The 21,453-nt window shown below is 53.3% G+C and overlaps 1 protein-coding gene across 5 annotated transcripts in view; it reads left to right on the forward strand.

Moving 5' to 3' along the window:
* Positions 1-21,453, forward strand: part of ACTN1 (actinin alpha 1) — a 95,716-nt gene that overhangs the window by 19,561 nt on the left and 54,702 nt on the right. Inside the window, exon 1 of one of the 5 annotated variants that reach the window (XM_073800326.1) lies at positions 9,537-9,558. The exons of the other annotated variants lie outside the window; for them this stretch is intronic. The gene's annotated coding sequence lies outside the window, so the exon portion shown is untranslated. Of the gene's footprint in view, positions 1-9,536; positions 9,559-21,453 lie in introns of those variants that run through there. 5 annotated transcript variants of the gene reach the window in all.

Below are 21,453 nucleotides of genomic sequence, written 5' to 3' on the forward strand. Positions count from 1 at the left end.
CCCTGGTCAGGGAGCTAAGATCCTGCAAGCTGTGCGGTGCAGCCAGAAAACAAAAAGACAAAACAAAATGTACAAAACCTTGTAGTTGAGGTATTCAGCTAACCCACAAAGAAATGAGATGGGAGGGGTGTGGAGGGAGGGGGGGCGCTGGGCCTTCAAGGGCCCTCCTCATTCTGGGTTCTAAGAATACAAACTGGGGGAGAGTGGGTTAAGTGACCCGTGGACACAGGCGGATGGTGCTCCAAGGAAGGCAGCCATGGAGGAGGTGCTGGCCTGTTGCCATGGGAACCATCTCTGCTGTGGGTTTCCAGTTCCAGGGATGCCCTGGAAGGGAATGAGCTCACTCCACCTGCAAGGTGATGAGTCGGCCTGTTCCGAAGTCCTGCGTGCTATCCAGGGCTGGGCAAGAAGTTGAGTGGCAGACCCTGCCTCTGCCCCTCGTCGGACCACTGATACTCCTCTGCCTGATGTGGGCTGTTGTCATTAGAGACGAGATGGGGGCAGTAGAGGAAGCCACCCGCCATTCTGGTGGCCCTGGGGAGCCTCCGGTAGAGGCAGGAGGAAGCCTCTAGTCCAGTTGGCCAAACCATGGTGCTCAGCAGGGCTGAACTATGCTATCTGCAGGCCACTCAGCTCACATCGATGGGGCAACAACTACACCTGTGCTGGGCCTGGGGCCTGCAGTCCCGTAGGCTGGATGGATGCTGTGATTTCAGGGGTGCTGAGGGTTTTGAAGAAGTTCAGACTGTTCATGAATGTGCATTGGTCAGGTGTGGGCTGGTTTCTGAGGGTGGATGAGGAGAACTTCCGGGAGGGAGTGGCATTTGATCTGACACTGGAAGGCTGAGGGGTCACTAGTTTGCCAATCAAGTCCTAGGTATTTGGAGGTCCGGGGTTGTGGCTCATCTCCTTCCTCCCCACCCACCACGTGTGCGATTTGTTGTTCCTGTGAGGGAGTGCGCAGAGCGTGTCCACTGACTGCCAGGGGATGGCCAGAACCTCAAACAACCGTGATTTCAGGGCACCAAGCATCTTCCTCGAGACCCTATGAAATCATAGACCATCATCCCCTGGGTTCCAGTCCCTAAGGAGCCAGATGAAGGCCCTAACCTGTTCCCTCCCTCCTGGTGTGGCATTGGACAGGCCAGGGCAACACTCTGCTTTTCTAGTTTCTGGCTTGGCTACTTGTTTCACCAACATGGGCCTCTGTTTCCTTTTGAGAAGATAAACAACTTTGGAGGTTTGAGGAAATGACCGTTTTAAGTTTTAACCCTTTCACCTAAACACAACTACTTATATTTTCAAAAACCTATTTTTTTTTACCCTCATGCTTGTATTATTTTGATAGTGGTCACCACAGTGGATCTGCAATTTAGTTTGCTTTTATATTTCCCCACTTGGCATTTTATCAAAGATGTTTTTTCTTATATAGCCTCATAGCCTTTATGTTCCTTCCCTGGAGAAAGTGTAGGGATTTTTTCATGAATAAATATTTATTTGTATTTTCCTGTCTCTTTCCAAAAAACGTTTGAGGAGACACGTTAAAAGGCTCATGTAGGGCTTCCCTGGTGGCGCAGTGGTTGAGAGTCCGCCTGCCAGTGCGGGGGACACGGGTTCGTGCCCCGGCCCGGGAAGATCCCACATGCCGCGGAGCGGCTGGGCCCGTGAGCCATGGCTGCTGAGCCTGAGCGTCCGGAGCCTGTGCTCTGCAAGGGGTGAGGCCACAGCAGTGAGAGGCCCGCGTACTGCCAAAAAAAAAAAAAAAAAAAAAAGGCTCATGTAAAACAGAGTTTTAAATTAAAGTTAGATGACCCAGAGCTTTGTCAGGGTGATGGTGGTGGGGTGAGCTAATTGAGAAAATAGTGTTAGAAGAGGTTTGTCTTGGGACTTCCCCGGTGGTCCAGTGGTTAAGAATCCGCCTTCCAATGCAGGGAACGCAGGTTTGATCCCTGGTCCGGGAACTAAGATCCCACATGCCATGGGGCAACCAAGCCTACGCGCTCTAGAGCCTGCACGCCGCAGCTAAGATCCGATGCGGCTAAATAAATGAATATTAAAAAAAAGAAAAGGTTTGTTTTTGTAAGTCAGCACTGACCCTAGTTTTGAGCTTCCCGGCAGCCAAAACAAAACAAGAAATTAGAATTCACATCTGTTATTTCCTAGTAAAGGGAAGTGTACCAGTTCATTGGAAAGAGACGCTTTGCCTCTCTGTGTAAGCACTGAACACCCAGGGCTCTTCCATTTTAGGAGAGCAGTGTGGTGGATGATGCCATCAGTGTTAGTTTCATGGAACATAGAGACCTTTTTTGTATATTGGTTCTTAAATCAACCCCAGTAGAGCCAAAGGCATGATGTTAAATCACATTGGTGTGAAGGCATTTCTGTGGGGAGCTGAAGAATGAAATCTTATTCTACTGTTTCTGGAGGTGCAGCCTGAGCGAGGCCCCAGTCCTTGGAGATGCTTGTCAGCGTTTCCTGGAGACTTACATGCAGTTGTCTGACAGGAGCCGGAGGGCGGTCTGTGTGGACTCCTGTGTTCAGAGGTTTTCTGCGGCCTTTACTGAGATGAGAACTTTTGCTTTCAGTGCTGGGCACATGAGGGCCAAAGCTGCTATTTCCTTAGGAAAATGAGAGTTTGGCCTATATCACCTCTTCACAGGAAAACTGTCAAGGCCAGAGCTGTCCTCTGGAAGCACTTGGGGGTCTGCTGTACATCTCAACAAGGTGCTCCTGGCCCCAGGCTCTTTGCCACAGAGGAGGGACGAGGCCGTCCAGTCGAGGCTGGGCCTGGGCCTGGGCGTGGACCTCTACTGGCTGCCCCACTCCTCAGCCATACTTCTCCTCTTAATTCTCCCATTGTTGGACATTTTCATGGTTTCCGGTTTTTTTAAAAAAAAATAATTAATTATTTATTTTTGGCTGTGTTGGGTCTTCATTGCTGTGCACGGGCTTCTCACTGCAGTGGCTTCTCTTGTTGCAGAGCACGGGCTCTAGGCGCGCGGGCTTCAGTAGTTGTGGCTTGCGGGCTCCAGAGCGCAGGCTCAGTAGTTGTGGCGCACGGGCTTAGTCGTGCCATGGCATGTGGGATCTTCCCGGTCCAGGGCTCAAACCCATGTCCCCTGCATTGGCAGGAGGATTCTTAATCACTGCACCACCAGGGAAGCCCCATGGTTTCCAGTTCTGAGCTCTCATAGATAATTCCTCTATAAATATTCCTTTCATGTGGACATTTTCCTGCATTTTAGGATAATATCTATGAGCTGAGTTCATCAGTCAAAGGAGGTGATCGTTTCTATATGTCCTTTTACATATTAATCAGTTGCCTTTACAAGGCAGACTAATAAAAATTAAAAAAAAATAAAAGGCAGACTAGCATAGTGTGTCACCAGCAACGCACAACCTATTTTTCATTGAAGTACAGTTGATTTACAATATTATATTAGTTTCAGGTGTACAACATAGCGATTTAAAATTTTTATAGATTGCACACTCAACCTATTTTTTTAAAACTAATTAAAAAGGAAAGTAATTTTTATTGTGACAGATTTGGAAAATACAGCAAAATACAAAGACGAAAATAAGGATTGCCTGAAGTTCTACCACCTGAGAGCATGGAGGTGTGTCTCTTGATGGTCTGCTGTGGTGAACCTGTTGCCTCTCGTCAGGCAGGAGTTTGAGCCGGGACAGTCCCTCCTTTAATGGCTGTCCCTAGGTGCCCCTACCTGGCAGGGGGGTGCCTGATTTTCCTCTGACCCAAAATATCTTTTCAGCCATTGGCCTGTCTGGCTTGTGGACTTACATTTCTAAGGTTCTAAAGACCTTCATAACATTTTCATCTAGTGCTAGATACATAAGAAGTTGGCTTGGAAACTCAGGGTTTAGATATTTGGATGGAAAGTGTGAAATATTATCACCTAGTGGCAACTTAGCAGAGTCCTCAGTAGCTACCACATACCAGGTGAGATCTAAGGGCCGGGGGTGCAGCTGATGAGTGCTGGTGGGACAGGCGGTCAAGAAGTAGAATCTGAGGGCTTCCCTGGTGGCGTAGTGGTTAAGAATCTGCCTGCCAGTGCAAGGGACATGGCTTCTGGCCCTGGGCCGGGAAGACCCCACATGCCGTGGAGCAGCTAAGCCCCTGTGCCACAACTACTGAGCCTGGGCTCTAGAGTCTGCGAGCCACAACTACTGAAGCCAGTACACCTAAAGCCCGTGCTCCACAGCAAGAGTAGCCCCCGATCACCACAACTAGAGAAAGCCCGCGTGCAGCAATGAAGACCCAGCGCAGGCAAAAAAAAAAAAGAAGAACCTGTGTCTGAGAAAATTCTGCCCAGCCCTGGCTCCTGACCGCATTCCCCAAGTTCCTGTCTGTCTGTGAGGCTTGTCAGAAGAGCCAGGGTGTTCGGTGAAACTGAAGGGAAGTAGGACGAGTCGTAAGTGAGAACCTACACCTGTCATCTCTGTGCTGGTTCTCACTTCTCTGAACCGAGCATCCCGTGGTCCAGGTGACCCTCTCCTCTACCGCTTGTCTTCAAGAGGAAGCCTCCAGGCAGGGGAGACCACTTCCTGGTCTGGATGGGCCCTTGCTGAACTCTTGGTTAGGGTGCTGGTGCTGGGCTGACACCTCCAACCCACAGTGATACTTCTGTCACCCGAGCAGTTACGCATCTGCTCTGAATTTCCCAGATGCTGGAGTGAGAGGACGAAGAAGGTCTGTTCATGATATGACTTGACTTCAAGTAGGGACGGAGGCCTCAGTCCCTAAGAGCTCTAAGAGCTGACTAATGATTTCTTAGGTGGCTTCAGATGCCAAAAGGGGTGATTATACGGGGGGTGCCTGGTGCCATGCATACAGTAGGACACACCTGGATGGTTGTGTTATCTTCAGTATGGAGGTGGTGCACAGGAGCTTCCTTTTCCCTACAGCTCTGGCCGTCCCCTTGAGTTGGGTGGGATTTGGGCAGGGACCGTAGCTGGAGGCTCATAGATGTCTCTTGGGGGAGGAAGAAGTGATGCTTAAATGATGGCATCTTCGAGTTACCCACGTGTGGGACTCTCAGGGCTCTAGGAGGTGCACCTAGAGGAGGCTTGATGTCCCTAGTGCTGTCTGTCCTATGGCCAGCCCATCTGACACAGCTGGGGACAGTTTTCCAAGGTCCGGGGGCTGTGGATGATCAGAACTTTGGAACCATGGGATTCACCACAGAGAATCTGCGTGTTGGGACATTTCCTTGGGGGCCCTGAGGGGGAAGCCATCAGAATGTCTCAGCTACTGTTCCGGTTGTTTGGGTAAAGAGCTCCCTGTTGGAGCCTTGTAAGGCGCTCCAGCTTGCGGCCATGTGGAGAGGCTGGGATTGATTAATTCTGTCTGGTTTGTTAGACACTCTACCCTCTTTGCCTCTCCCCACCCAGGAAACCACATGAACTGTCAAGGCGGGTCCAATTACAATTCATGGTAATTGGAGGGAGAGAGGGACTCCTGAGGAGGCAGTGACTTGTGCTTTTGCTCTGTGAAGGAGAGGTTTCTTTGCTGTGAGGAGTCGAGGCCAGTAGCAATTAAGGGCGTCCTCCTTACACCTTATTAAATGACCACCGACTCCAGGTGACCACGGCTTCCCTGTAGGCATCCTGGTTCCCGAGGGCACATCCACCCTCTGCCACCCAAGTGGAGAATTTCACTCCAAGGCTGTAATCCTTAAAGGGTGGTCCACGGACCACCTAGAGTTCATGTAAAAATTGTAGCTTCCTGGGCCTTGCCTAGACCGGCTGAACCAAGTACACTGGGCTCAGAGCCCAGGAATCTGCATTTCTTGCAAGCTCCCGCCTTAATTTTTAGGTAACACCAGAGACCTCTGCAAAGGATTACCTGGGAATATTGTTGCTTCAGTCTGAACGGCAGGAGTTCAGCTAAACAAACTCAGCTCCTTCATTCCCGTTCACTCCTCCTCTGGGACGTCCTGCTGATGCTTCGTCTCCTTTGTTAGGCTTAGACAGCAAATTCACTAGCTCTCCAAGATGTGAGCCAAGCATCTCTTTTGGACCCCAGACACAGAGGGGGAATATGGATAGAGGAAAGGAAAGAAAGGAAAGCAAATCTCCTCTTGCTTCTCTGACTGTGATTGTTTTTGGCTTTGGAGCAGGTGGGCCCGTCGACTGTCTGCAAGGCTGTGTTGAAGCAGTATTGCAGTGATAATGGTGGAAGCCACTTTTCTCATCCCGGGCATGCGGAGGGGTGTCTGTATCAGACAGGCGGCCCATGCTGCCCTCCAGTCCCTCCGGGCCTGCTGAGGGCCCGCCTCGCCACTGAGCACAAACATCTGTGTCCTGCAGTGACCTGCCCGCTCTGTTGTTTGGTTTCCTGTGGAGGGAGGGCTTTCCAGTGTTGTGTATCCTGCCTCGCCTGGCTCCTCTCCCTGTCCCACCTTAGTGACCTCTGGTCCTGTACGCTCAGTTGAGCCAAATCCTGACTGTGGGCTGTTGTCTGGGTTCTAGCTTTCATCCAGACAGCGTGACAAGAGGAGTTTGGGTTGGCCCGAGACTGTGTGAGCGCCTCCTCAGTTATGGCCCTGGATTGTTGCAGCCTGAGGGTCTGCCAGCAGCAGTGTGTTCTGCTAGCACGGGCTCAAACTGCCCCCTTGAGACAGGGGTCCCAGCAGCAGGAAGCTAGAAGGCCTGTAGGACTGAGCTCAACAGGCAATTCCCCAATGACTCCACACCACTAGGGGTCCTCTCGGGGGTTCTAGGTCCAGAAACCCTCTGGCAGCCTCTCTGCCTAGTGGGAGTTCTGCAGGGGAGACGTGGCGCTGTGGAGGTCATGGCGTAGAAGTGGATCAGGGGCCTCAGAAATGGGAGGGCATTGAGTCTGGTAGGGAAGCCGTCAAGGGAGCCACAACAGGTCTGCTGTTGTCAGAGTGGACTAGGGTTACAAGAAGGATGGGTATAGAGGGGGTGAGATTTTAGAAAAAGGATCTCCAGAGCGCTGAACCTGGAGGCCCAGAGAAGATGAACTCTTCCAGTCAGTACAACGTAACTTTAAAAAGGTAAAAATAAAATCCGATCAGGGCAAGTTTCTAGTCGAATAAATGCTTGCGCTCTTTTCTGAAGGCCTTGAGGATTGGTGCAGCCTGGGTTAGCATCTGGTTCGTTGATGTAGCAAAAACTATGGAAATGTTCTTACCCTTGGGCTGGATAATTCTACCCCCAGGATAGTGTCCTGAGGAAACTGTCCAACTAAAACAAAGTAATGCTTCAGAATATTCTCTGCTCTCCATAGGAGCAGAAGGAAGGCTTCTGTGTCTCACTAACGTCAGGGGAGGAATTTTACAAACCGTCCTGACACGTGATAGTGGTGGAGCATATTTTCAGCCTTTAAATGACATTTAGGAAGATTACACAGGAATGAAATGTTCCACAGACGGTTGAAAGTAGGAGAACTTTATGGAGCATTATAATCGGTTGCAACTGTAAAACCCACGTAAACAGGAAGATTACGTACAAAAGTGAAAATGGCTGTGTTGAAGTTGTAGGATTAAATACTTAAAAAAAATAGTACTCAAATTTTATAGCAAGTCAGAGAATTGCTATCTGAGGCAACATCCTGCTTCAGATGTCTTTCTGCTATCACCTGTCCTTTTTCTTGAGGAATGGCAGCTCAGTGAGATCTGACTGTCCGTTCTGAGCGCTTTGGTGTGTGCTGTGCACTGCTGAGCCCCGTGGAGCACACAGAGGGGGTAAGACATGGTCCCCTGAGCCTGAGAGCTCAGGGGGAGGTTTCTTCTCCCTGGGGAGACACGATGTGCTGGGCAAGCTGATTAGTGCTGGGTGCTGAGGCTTGGCCCTAGCACGGCCAGGGACTGTGGGGAGCGGAGGGGGCAGGTGGGTGGATGGTCTGGGCCTTCAGCCGGGAGTTGGAAGGATCTGTAGGACCAGGGGGCAACCAGCCTGGCAGCTGGGAAGCCTGCAAAACCCAGCAAGAAGAGTCCAGTTCTCCTGAGATGGGTTCTATCCAGGTCCTCGCCGCTTTGACTGAGATCAGAGTTATTTAAATAAATGCCTGTGATTCACCCCATTTCTAGAGACTGGGAACTGAAGTCCAGGAAGCGAACTCTTCCAGTAATCTCCGGAGTCCCCTGGGACAGGGCTGTTGCACAGGCCCGCTCCCGGCGTGTTGGCTGTGCCCCGTCTGCAAGCCCCACGCGTGCCCTCCCCAGGGGCAAATCCCCTGCTCAGGATCCACTCCTGGGAGGCTGGCCTTTGGTCCCTTTTGGGTTGGCAGTGGGGGATCAGTGTTCCTTCCCCAGTGATCTCTCCTTTTAGATCTTTCCCTGGCCTGCAGGGGTGCTGGGCACTGCTGGGAGGCCGCCCATCCCCATTTTCCATTTGGAGACCTTGACATTTTGTTTAAGAGGGGGTGTGATTGAGAGCGTGTGAGGGTGAGAACCGGAGGTGCTGGCTCCTTAAGGCTTGGCCTTCAAGTGAATTTTGGCAGAAGGGACACTGAATGTTTAATTTTAGGGCCAGGAGGGGGTGGGGGAAAGTCCCTACTGCATCTGGTTTGTGTTAAGTCCTTCCCTTCAGAAAAGGGCTGTGTTTATGGTTCAAATCCGGCAGAGATGGGGCGAGAGGGGCTCCACTTTCCCGTACTAGGCAGTGGGGCACAGGGAATGCACAGAGCTTCCTTCGGGTCCTCCGACCCCATCCCAAGATAAATGGTTCCAACTTTGAGAAAACTTCCACATCCATTTTACCCCTGAGGTTAAAGCAGGCATTTGCTTCCAGCAGCTGGGCTTTGCAGGCGGAGCTGCAGAGTCGCAGAGCTGGCCGGCTGTCAGCCTGGCTTGTCTGGCGTCTGAGGGTCCCGGATGGGTCAGCAGTGCTGCTGGCTCCCGCAGGCCTCCCGGCCGTGATTCCGGGATTGAGGGCTTGCGTCCAGGAGGCCCAGGTTGTCAGAGCTGGAAGGTCCTGCAAAGACCAGATCCAGTCCCTTCTTGACAGATAAGGAACTGGAGGCCCAGAGGGCTGAAGAAGCTTGTCCAAGGTCAGAGTCCGCAGTAGACTCGGGATTCGAACCAGACTGTCCTGACTCCCAGTTTGGTTCAGTGCTCTTTTCAGGGCCCCGTATGGCTTCCCCTTCTGCCTGCTGTTACTCTTCCAGGCTCTGCTTCCTCAAAGGGCCGGCTTTGGGGACAGAGCTCGTGATGGCCAGTCTTGAAATTTGGTGGCAACATTCACAAGGCTGTGAGTGCCTCGAAGGCTGGCTGACTCACCGCCGTTTTCCAGCCCCGGCATGGTCCCTGGCTCAGGGGAAGAAGAGCTCAGAAAAAATTCAATGAATGGATGAGTGGGTGGCTTGGCCTGAGGGTGGAGGTGCTGGTGTTCCAGTTAGAAGCATTGTGCTTCCTTCTGAGCATCTGTTCGGAAGCTGTCCCGTTCCAAGGCTGGGTCTTGTCTTCTCCAGCCCTGGCTCAGTTCCGGCACATCACCCAGCTTTCAGGGAAGTCTAGAGTTTCAGAGCCGAAAGGAGCCTTCGATAGCAAAAGGTCCATCCCCTGCAAGTTACAGGTAAGGAAACTGAGGCAAGGCCACACGGCTGGTCAGTGGGAACGCAGGACTGGAGCCCGAGCCTGGTGTGTTCGTGGAGGGAGTTGAGGGTCCACTGTCCTCCCCATCCCCCATCTTCCTCAGTCGGGCGGATGAGCCATTTCGTCTGCCACCCTCTTCGCTCTAGCTTGCTCCCCACTGCGGAGGGTGGTTTCACCAGAGCCGACTGGGGAGAGGCCGGGGCATGCAGGGATGGGCCACGTCATTCCCTTGTGCTGTCCTAGAAGGGGGAAAAGGGCGGGCGGGCTCATTTCCTTGCGGGGAAACCAGAGCTGGAGTCACCCTGGAGTCAGAGCCCAGGGAGGGGCCCCCAACCCTCTCACCGCCTCTGGCCCTGGGTCAGCGGCACTCCCCTCCTGCTGGTCTCATGAAGGGTGGAGGAGGGCCGGGCGACAGTACCGCTGTCCCCCACCCCAAGTCTGCCTTACTGCCTTTGGGAGGGCCTTTCTTGTGGTCCTCTGCAGGGCAGGCTGGTGGTGGCGGCAAGGGGAGGAGTCCGGTGACAGCATTGTCCCATTCTAAGAACTGGGAGTTGTTAAACCCCCTCATGTGTCGTGATTTGAAATGTTTTTGCCTTGTAAGTCTCAATCTCTTTTTTGGTTTTATTATGAAAGTAAGACATGCTCATGTTAAAAAAAAAAACCCAAAAAACAAAAAAAAAACAATTCCCCACAGGTGACATGGTTATTCTTCTGTGCCACACATAAGATTTGGTATTTAATTTATATATTATTTAATTGTGGTAAAATATACATAACATTTACCATTCTGACCACCTTTAAGTGGACAGTTCAGTGGCAATAGTTACATTCATGTTGTTGTGTAACCGTCACCACCGTCCATCTCCAGAACTTTTTCATTTTGCAAAACGGAAACTCTGTACCCATCAAACAACAGCTCCCCATTGTTCCTCCCCCAGCCCCTGGCCCCCCACCATTCTGCTTTCTTCTCTGTGAACTTGACTGCTTTAGAGACCTCATTAAAGTGAAGTCAGAGAGCATTTGTCCTTTCATGTCTGGCTTACTTCACTCAGCATAAAGTCTGTACTGTTCATCCCCGCTGTGGTGTGTGTCAACATTTCCTTCCTCTTTAAGGCTGACTAATATTCCGTTGCATGTACACGCCGTATCTTGTTTACCCGTGCATCTGCTGATGAGCGTTTGGGGTGCTTCCACCTTTTGGCTATCGTGAATCACGCTGCTGTGAACATGGGTGTGCAAATACCTGTTCAAGTCCTTGCTTTCATGTCTTTTCTGTATATACCCAGAAATGGAATTGCTAAATTTTATGTATTTACTGTTTGCGACTCTCAGGCTCTTTGAGCACCTGTGGCAGGTGGCACAGCACGCTGGCCACCCGCCCTCCCCCCCCCGCCCCCACCCTCCCCCCCCCCCCCGCCCCCGCCCCCGCCCTCCTTCCTTTTCCCCCAGGGCTGGGTCCCTGGCCCGCTGGTCTGCTGTGGTAGCTGTCGGCAGAGGTGGGCAGGTGGGCGGGCTGGCCAGCTGGGTCTCCTTTGTGTACCGTGTCCGGGGCTGGCTGCAGCACAGCTCTAGGGAGGTTTGGAGCTGCTGAGCTAGTGTGAAGCTCCGGCATCTCCCGGTGAAGAAGGGCCTTTTTGGGCCAGGTTCCTATCCCTTCTCCTGCTGCAGATCTGGGGAAGGGGGCTGTAGTCTTCTGGGTGCCCTGGGGTGGAACGGGGACCCCAGAGCCAGCTGGCCCCACTCTCCCCATTCGCTTTTTTGTTTTTTCCCCCCCAGTTGTTTCTGCCCCAGGCCATTTCTCTCCCAGAGGGTTAGCCTGTGAACGATTGCTGGCCGAGGAGTTCCAGAGACTAATGCAACACTTCCTAGCTACCTTTGGAGAAAAGGTCTATTTCTTGCTAACAGAGCAGGCTCTCCTCTCCTGCTCCCTGCTCTACCCACAGTCGACCACTATCTCAAGTCAGGCCCCCAAATACGCTCACACCGCAGAGCAAACTGGTTGCTGCCTGCTGTCTGGAATGGACTTCCACCACGTGCCGCCGACCTGCCCCCTGCAGGGATCTGTGTATCGTTCCCCTGGGTGCTCAGTCTGTGTCTCACTGGTGGGGTGTGTAGTTATCTGTCAGCTTGGCTGTGGCTTCCTGAGAGCTGGGCCCTCTCTCGTTCTAGTAGTCACTGGTCTAGTGCCCTATACTTAGTGGATGCTCAGTGAGAGAAAGAGAAAGTGGAAAGAATTTGGAATTTGGTTAGGGAACTCCTGGTTTGGGGTTTGAGGCCTGTTCTTTGCCAGCTGAGTTACTTAACATTCCTGAGCCTCAGTTTTTCCATCTCTAAAATGGGGGATCAAAATCTAGCTCTTAGGGCTTCCCTGATGGCGCAGTGGTTAAGAATCCACCTGCCAATGCGGGGGACACGGGTTCGAGCCCTGCTCCGGGAAGATCCCACATGCCGTGGAGCAACTAAGCCTGTGCTCCACGACTACTGAAGCCTGCGCGCCTAGAGCCTGTGCTCCACAACGAGAAGCCACCGCAATGAGAAGCCTGTGCACCTCAACGAAGAGTAACCCCCGCTCCCTGCAACTAGAGAAAGCCGGCGTGCAGCAACGAAGACCCAACACAGCCAAAAAAAAAAAAAAAAAAATCTACCTCTTGTTGTGAAGAGTAAATGTGATAATCATACAAAGTGCTTGGTAAGTGTCACTAAATGTCAGCTGTGTCATTGTTGTGCCCTCTAAGTGGGAGAGATGTTACCAGCTGCCAGGCCTGGGGGAGGACTCTGCAGGAAGGCGAGGTTTTAGGCTATGGCGCTCTCCCTCTGCTTCTCGGGTGTCTGGTCCCTGGAGAGACTGGGTGAGAGAGGAAGGGGCCGTGTGATGCTGTCTGGCTGGGTGGTGGCAATCTCCTCTGCAGGAGGAAACTGCTTCCTCTCCAGGGAGTCCGCAGCTGCTCGGAGCCCTCGTGGGGCTGGCTGCTGCTCGCTGAGCAGGGATTGTGTGTTGGGGGGAAGAAGGGGTCCGGGGTGCCTTGGGCTTCGTTCCAGATGTGACATGTCTTCTGATCTCAGCACCCTTCCCTGCCAGGCCTTCTTGGAGCCCCGCTCCCCGGCACCAGGAGGTCTGGCTCGGAACTGCCCCTGCCGTGGTTGCTGTGTGACTGTTTCTTAGGGGTGGTCCTACCTACCTTTGTAGATTGCAGGCTCCAGGACCCCTGTCTCCCTCATATTTGAGGACAGGAAATAGCAGCCTCACCGCCGTGCAGTAGAGCTTTCCTTTCTCCTGCAGGATAGGATGGTTGGGACCACCCATGCATGGGTCGTGTCTAGGCTCTGGGGAGGGAACAGGATTGCGAATCCCGCTTCGAGCTGCTGGCTCCTTTCTGCCCCTCCCTGCAGGAGAGTTCATCCTGCAGAGGCTTCGGGGTGTTGGGAAAAGCCCGGCCTCGGAGCTGCCAGTTCTGGGCTGAGGGAAGCTCTGCCATCTTACTAGCTGTGTCCTTGAACATGTCCTCCTTCTGAGCCTCAGTTTCCTCATCTATAAAAAGAAGGCAGGGCTTCCCTGGTGGCGCAGTGGTTGAGAGTCTGCCTGCCGATGCAGGGGACACGGGTGCGTGCCTCGGTCTGGGAAGATCCCACATGCCGCGGAGCGCCTGGGCCCGTGAGCCATGACCGCTGAGCCTGCGCGTCCGGAGCCTGTGCTCCGCAACGGGAGAGGCCACAACAGTGAGAGGCCCGCGTACCGCAAAAAAAAAAAAAAAAAAAAGAAGGCAGTCTGTCTTGCGGGATCACTGCCAGGACTAAAGGAGATGATGGTGTCCTGCACCTGGTGGGCTCCCTACGCGGGGGCAGGGCTTGTTATTTTGGAAGCGAGCCCAAAGCCAAGGAGCCCTTTCACAAACTCTTCTTCCCCTTCTCTACCCAGAAGGCAAGGTGGTAACGACTTCCTGTTCATTTCCACAGCCCAGAGTTGCCCAAACTCGCCTGATTCTAGGATTCACCCGAGTACCTGTTACTTGTTAAATACCGATTCTCGGCCGCCACCCCAGAACTTCTGAACCAGAATGGCGCTTGTCGGGTTGGGGTCTGTATTTTCATCCTGTTTTATCAGTAGGCCAACTTGGGAAAACTCGCCTCCCTCTGGTGGCTGTATCATCTGATCTTCACAAGAGGCCACTGAGGCAGGTCTGAGGCAGGTGTGGCTGCACGCAAAATGGGAGATTCCTAGGTGAGATGGTGAAGTTTAAGGGACAGACCCGAGGTGGTGGTGGTCTGAGCCACTGGTTCCCTCATGGTGGGAACAGAATTAGAACTCAGATCTCCCAGTGCTGTGTGTCCACTGTGCCTGCAGACATTCTAGCAAAGCATGGAAAGGGTGGGGGATGGAGAGAAATGGGGTGACCGGAAAGAGGTGAGTAACAAGACTGCAGTGGTGGCAGAGGGGCATCAGTGGTGCCCTTCTGCTGCCCGTTGTGGCAGGCCTGCAGAGACCAGCCACAGGGACAGGGGTGTAGGGAGTTGGGCTGGAGCCCTTCCCCCACTGAGATACTTCCCCAGGTGTGCCTTCTGAAAATCAGGGCCCAGGTGAGCATGGGCTTTGTCCCAGAGCCACTGGGAGTCAGCAGGTATAAGGAGGTTAGGGGGTGGCCTGGGCCAGGTGCCCGAGCACCTTCCCGGGGCTGTTGACGGAGTCCTGGAAGTCCTTTGTGCAGGTAGGTCTCCTTCTCCCTCCTTTCCCCTCCTTTTATGATTAGGTCTGGGAAGCCTTCTAGAAGCACAGGCAGGGCTGGCTCCCCTGCTCAGATGGTGGAAGGCGGCGTGTGCGGGGAGAGAGGAACGGGCGTGGCCAAGGCCAGCTGGCCGTGCCAGGTACAGGGGCCCACTGTCTCCCTGCTTCCTTATTCCCAAGGTTGGCCCGGTCCATTAACGGAAAACTAGTTTAGGTCCTCTGTATACCACCCCCCTTTCCAGTTTCCCCTTAAGTGGCTCTTAATGATGCTTTCAGGCTGATTTTCTCCCAGTACTGGTGGAGAGGCTTGGGGAGGGTGGGTGGGAGGCACTGGAATTGCTCCGTTAGGGTGTTCCAGGCTGAGGTGGGCTGCCCTGACCGCACAGCAGCGTCACTTTTCTACCTGGGGGCTTCGGGAGCTGCTTCTGCCTGGGTGCACCCCCGGAGGGTGATCCGACTGGGCTGGGGTGAGGCGGGCTGGTGCGCAGTGTGAGAGGAAGAGCCCCGCCCCGGGCCGGTGCATGTGATGTGACTTGCTGCTGGGCCCTTGGGAGGGGCCCGAGGGAGGAGAGCCAGGCTGACCGAGCCCGGGGTTAGGAGCCTGGGCTCTGCGCCCGGTTCTCTGGCTCCTCTCGCTACTGTTTGAGGTGACCTTGTGAGCGTCTCTCTGTCTCAGTTTTCTCCTCTGTAGAATGGGATTAATGATAGCACCTACCTCATAAGGTGGCTGGGGGGGATTAATTGTGTTAATACTGACAGAGCACTTGGGACAGTGAGCTGGGGAGGGCATCCCTGGCCGCTGACCTTCTAATCAGATTGTCAGGCTGAGGACCGGGGGCCTTCTGTAACTGGTGAGTGCTGGAGGTGTCTGGCGGGCAGGGAGCCGCGTTTCAGGGCATGACACCCTCACCCATACCGCCTTCCTCGCTTGGCTCGGGTTCAAAACCTGGGTGTGGCCTCTGATCCCTCCCTCCCTCCCTCCCTGAGTATCTCTTGGGTCCACCCACTTCCCTGTCCCCGCCACCACCTCCCTGGTCTGAGCCACCTTCGTCTCTTGCCTGGACCTTTGCGCGGCCCTCTGGCTGGTCTCCGCTGCCATTTTGGCCCATCTCGGATCTGCTCGTCACGGTGCAATTAGGAGTCTCTTTCCAAGATGCAGGTGTAATTATGTGTAAACTAGTACCTGATTCTTGCATCCACCCTACCCCCACCCCTCAACCCTCAGCTGAAATCAAATAAAACCTCTCCCATTGTTCTCAGGAGACACCGTCCTAACATCCTATGGGACCCCATGCCCCTGCGGTAATGCTGACCTCTGGCACCCCTCTCTTCTCCTCCTGCACCAGCCCCAGTGGCCATTTTCCAGTGGCTTGAGCAGGCCTTCGTCCCTGACCCCTCTGCTTGGGCGGCACCACCCTCCCGACCATCCCGGACCCCACACACGTGCGTTGGGTACCGTCCATCTCGGTTTGCACCTGTTGTTCTGATGTATTTATTAACAGCGCCTACCTTTATTTACGAGTGCCCCAGTTTGGATGATAAACTTTGTGGTCCCCCTTTCACATTTACAATCTCTTCATCTAATTAAAATTCCTCAGCTTTAAAAATTCACTGACTTCCTCAAAGTAGTGGTCGGACATACACCCTGGACCAGGTTAGGGACCCGTTTTAGCCTCATGCCTTCAGAAGTTTTCCTGTATGCACTGAAGCTCGGCTTGCAAATATATACTTACTGATACGAGGTTTTGATTAACATTTGTCATCCTTGTTAGACCACAGGGTCCTTGATTTAAGGGACTATGTCTTGGGCTTCCCTGGTGGCGCAGTGGTTAAGAATCCACCTGCCAATGCAGGGGACATGGGTTCGAGCCCTGGTCCGGGAAGATCCCACATGCCGCGGAGCAACTAAGCCCGTGCGCCACAACTGCTGAGCCTGTGCTCTAGAGCCCATGAGCCACAACTACTGAGCCCATGTGCTACAACTACTGAAGCCTGTGTGCCTGGAACCCGTGCCCCACAGCAAGAGAAGCCACCGCAGTGAGAAGCCTGAGCACCACAATGAAGAGTAGCCCCCGCTCGCCTCAACTAGAGAAGGCCTGCGCGCAGCAGCAAAGACCCAACACAGCCAAAAAAAAGAATAAATAAAATAAAATTTAAAAAAATTAATAAATAAGGGACTGTGTCTTTACTTGCCCAAAATGTGACCCCAGTTCCTGACACAGTCAGTGCTCAGTAAGAATTTACTGAATGAGTGAGTGAACGAACGAATGAATGAATTTACCTTCTCCTGCTTACTGGCAGGGGGAGCCTGGAGCCTGCGTGGGTCAGGAGCATGGGCAGTGGCCTGCCTTGAGGGAAGCTGCTGCCGTCGAGCCAATCCAAGCCCAAACAAGCCGGTTGCCCACGCCCTGGCATACACACCCCCTGACTTGGCTGCCCCTATAATTATTCATGACCTCTCTCAACAGGCTTTGTGTTTGGAAAGCCAAAAGAGACAGGAGTTCAAACCCTCTTTCCACCTCCCCAAAACTGAGACTTAGGAGAAAGAGTTGCCTGGCCCATTCTGAATCTCTAGGGAGCCACAAGGTCCAGGACCTTCTCGCATGGCTGGATGTGAGTGCTGGCGTGATTCTCACCCAGTGTCCTGGGCTGCCCTCCCCGGTCCAGGCCCAGGGACTGCTTGGGGACAGCTAGCCGCACACATCTCCGTGTGGTTCTCGGCAGACCTGGGACTGGTGCTGGCCGATTCCTCATTATTCTCCAGCCTGAGCAAAGGTGGAAGGCTTACCTGGAAGAGCCGCAGCCCCCAGCGTAGTGGAAAGGGCCCACACATTGGCATCCTGTGGACCCCAGTTCAGATCTCAGCTCTGCCTCTCACTAGCTGTGTGGCTAGGAAGGTTGCTTCCTCTAACCCTCGCTTTCCTCCCCTAACGCAGGATTGTTGAGTGGATTTGCTGAGATGGTGCATGCCTCACCCAGTGGTACTAACAGCCCACGTTTTTGAGCAACTCCAAGATCTTATTCCTTCTCTCTTCCCCTCCCCTTGGGGCTCCCAGAGGTCCACTTTGCCTTCCGTGTCCCCATCTTGGAGTTGAGGGCTTAACACGGTACCTTCCTCTGGAACAACGTTAGGGGGAGGCTGCGGTGCCCTTGGGCAGCCCGTGTTCTCTGCGGCCCCCTCTCCCACTCACTGCACACTTTCGGAGCTTAAGCCCGGTGCTGGGAGACAGAACGGGTGTGGATCTCCAAGCTCCCAGGAGGCTGTGAACACACCCACAGACAGGAGCCCCGTGTCCCACCCCATCCCAGCAGTTAGTTGGCCAGATCTGCCTACAGCTGCACTTCTTCCCATCCTTCTGGAAATGAGGAAGTTTCCACAGACATGTTTCTATTCCTTAGCCTCTGCTCCCTGCTCCTGATTCCCCTGGTGCCCTGTCCCTTGAGCCGGGCTGGCCGTGCTGAGGTGTTGGTCAGCCACCTGGCCAGCAGGCCCGCTGCGCTGGGCTGCCGATGCCCCAGGTCGCTGATGGGTCTCAGTGGAGGCTGGGAGTGCAGGGACGGTGTTGGGCCACGTCCGCCTGGGCCTGGGTGGGGATTTTCATGGCCCACAGGTTGCCTGTGATTTCTTCAGAAAAGGGTTTTGGGGTTTCTGTGCCGCTTTATAATGTGCTGATCTGTGTCTGTATTTTGGGAGAAGAAACTTTATTTTCCTGGACCTCAGGTGAAGAGAATTGGCTTAATGAGGCCCCTCAGCTCATGGCCCACTTGTGGGTCCACCCACGTGAGGCCACTGTGCGTCCATCACGTTTCACCCCACAGTCTCGCTACGATGGGCACGTAGGGGGTCCCCAACCCCTTCCCTGCCAACACAGCTAACGGAACGATGAACATTCTCCCATGGACCCCCGGGTTCACCATGTGAGGATTTCTTTGAGAGGAGATTTCCCGGGTGGCTTGTTGGGCAGGTACGTGATGAATTTCCTGATGTAGTGCTGGCTTGCTCTCCAGCGTGGCTGCACAGCCCACACTTCCAGCCGGGCATGAGGGCTGCTGGATTCCTCAGCCACAGCGACATTTGGGGTAATCACCTCTCTAATTGTTTACCAGTCTCTTAGGCGTAAAGGACAAATTATTGTTTTTTTTTGTTTCTGTTTTTTGCGGTACGTGGGCCTCCCACTGTTGTGTCCTCTTCCGTTGCGGAGCACAGGCTCGGGACGCGCAGGCTCAGCAGCCATGGCTCACAGGCCTAGCCGCTCCGCGGCATGTGGGATCTTCCCGGACCGGGGCATGAACCCGTGTCCCCTGCATCGGCAGGTGGACTCTCAACCACTGCGCCACCAGGGAAGCCCCAAATTATTGTTTTATATGCAACTAAGGAGGAACTCTTAAAGTGCCAAGCCTCTCTGTTCCCTTCCTCCATTCAGAGTTCCTGGAACCAGAAACTTCCTCTTAGGCATGGGGTGCTTGCTGTCATGGCTGAGAGTCATGGAGGTTCTCTGCAGAAAGCCCCCCACTCCCCAGGGAGTGGCGGTTTCTAGGGAGTCTGTTGATGCCCCAACCTCCCCACCCCCACCCGGAGTGCACATCACTCGTGGGATTCCTTGCGCCTGGTGATGCTTACACAGCTGCTGGGTTCTGAGGTTGTGCCCCCTGCCGCCTGCTTTCTGCTTCCGCTCTGGCATCCCGAAGGCTCTGGGTTCCCTGGAGCTTTGACCTTTCCCTTGGGAGGCTGCGAGTCTGCCTGCATTCCGGTGTGAGGTCATGTGGTGGTCCCTCGGGAGGGAGGCGGATGACATCATAGCACTGGCATGGGGTCTGGGCTGAGGTCGTCTTACTGAGCTTATGTCCTTGATTGGGTCAAGGAGCCTAGGGCCAGGGAACGCTGGAGCACAGTGCCGGCTGGTGCATGCTGGCCCAGACTCAAGCACACACTGGGGATGAAGGCGACCTCTATAACCCCAGGATGGTGCCAGGTGACCACTTAGTACACATGGGCAATTCCATGGGCCCCGAGTAGTTCTCTCTCACTCCTTTCTGTGAGCATCCTTTTTCGTTTCTTTCTTGTATTTTAGTAATGAACTCTAGATATTATTAACAACTTACCATGTGCTTGGCTTTTTGCAGATGTTAGCTCATTGAAACCCCTTAATACCCCAGTGAGAAAGGTATTAACCCCTTTTACAGATGAGAAGACTGAGGTCCAGAAAGGTCAAGAACTTGCTCAGGTCCCAGTGTTACTAAGTGGCAGACCCAGATCACATCCAAGTCATCTGCGCCTAATCCCATCCTCGTAACCGTCAAGCCCGTGGTCCTCAGTGGGATCTCTGGACCAGCAGCATCTGTACCACCTGGATTCTTGTGGGAAATGCAATTTCTCTGCCTGTCCAGAACTATGGAATCAGAAATCCAGGGGGATTCATAAATCAGTTTTAACGAGCCCTCCAGGTGATTTTGATGCACCTTCAAGTCTGAGAACCACCACATGGAGCTATTCTGCTCTCCTTTTTCTCCTTTATTTTTTCTGCCCTGCGCTTGTGTCATTGGGCCAGTCAGTGTAAGCACAGACTTTGGGCCTTGGCTTCTCTTCATGGGTTTCATGCCTACTCTGAGAGGTACAGTGTCTGTCCCTACTGGGTCTGGGGCCTCCAGGAACCCCTCCCAAGTCCCTGAAAGCATTTGATAGAGCTGATATCTCCGCTGCCTCCAGCTGCAAGCCTGGCGACAGTGGCCACCACGGGGGTCAGAGTTCCCAGCACTGTGCCAGAGGAGATGCCTCGAGAGGGCAGGGGTCCCAGCAGTGGACTGTGGGACAGGCCAGAACAGAAGCTCCAGTCCAGCAGGTTATTCAGGGACACAGAGAAGAGACCTGGAAATATTCTTTATCCAAGCAGTGTCTCTTTCCTTCTTGCAAATTTGCAATAATGGTTTGGCCTCTGGAGAGGCCACATGGGGGGCTTGGAGCCTTGTTCCCAGTCAGCAAATCACGCTCAGTAGAAATGACCCTGGCGAGAGGAGGGGTGCTAGCTGTACTCGATTTTACTTTTTGAGCCCCCACTATAAGTCAGGTATTGTGCTATTTGATTCTTACCATAACCCCGGGAGGGGGCAGATTGATTATTCCCATTTCGCAGATGAGACCATCGAGGCTTCAGGCTGTGAAGTTGAGGGTCACAGCTCAACCATACAGAGGAGTCAGGTTAGATGCTCAAGGCAGCCAGACCACAGCTCCCCATATGCTGTGAATACCAGGCTGGGCCAGATTCTTGTCATGCGGGGAAGTTCTCTGTGGGGTTGAGTGGCCCATGGCTCTCAGCATTGTGCCAGAGAAACCAGATGACCTCACATGTGAATGACTTTTCCTTCTTTGGGGAAGGAATGTGTGGGCCATTCCTGTGAGCTGCAGCCCACAAGACCTCTGTGCTGTCAGACCCACAAGGGCCAGGATCCGACTCCAGACGTGGGGGAGGTGTCATAGGCAGGCCCAACTGGCCTCTGTAAGTAGTGTCAAGTGTGCCTAGGAGGAGCCAACAGGCCTTTGATGGTTAAGCAGATGTCCTGGGGCGGGACCTGCTCTTCAGAGTAACCACTCCCTGGGGAGGCATCGACAAGGCCAGTGGCACCTAAAGCCCACACAGTTCAGGCCTGGCTCGAGTGCTACATATGCCCGAAGATGAGACCAGACCTCCCACCTTGGAATCTTAGTTACCTCAGTACCTGGAGAGAGCGAGGGTCTGGGGCCTGCCTTTGAGCCTGGTTTCTTGCCAGTGGGCCAAATGGGTAAACAAAACAAAACAAAAACCCCTTGATAAAAGACTTAGTGGGGTTCTGGAATATTTTAGTTTTTTTTTTTAATAATAGCTTTATTGAGATATAATTCACGTACTGTACAATTCACCCATTTAAAGTGTACAATGTAAAGTTTTTAGCATAGTCACAGACGTGAGCGGCCATTACCGCAGTCAATTTTAGATCATTTTCATCACTTCTAAAAGAAACCCCATCCCCCTTAGCTATCACGCCCCCGCCAGCCCTAAGCTACCACTACTCTATTTCTGCCTCTGTAGATACATTTTTGGTTTTTAACATCCAGTGAGCACTTAGTCTGCATGTGGCACTGGGCTAAGCCTTCTGTTTTAGCTCACACAACCCTCCCTC

This window comes from Tursiops truncatus, chromosome 2 (assembly GCF_011762595.2).
Source record: "Tursiops truncatus isolate mTurTru1 chromosome 2, mTurTru1.mat.Y, whole genome shotgun sequence".
Classification (NCBI taxonomy): domain Eukaryota; kingdom Metazoa; phylum Chordata; class Mammalia; order Artiodactyla; family Delphinidae; genus Tursiops; species Tursiops truncatus.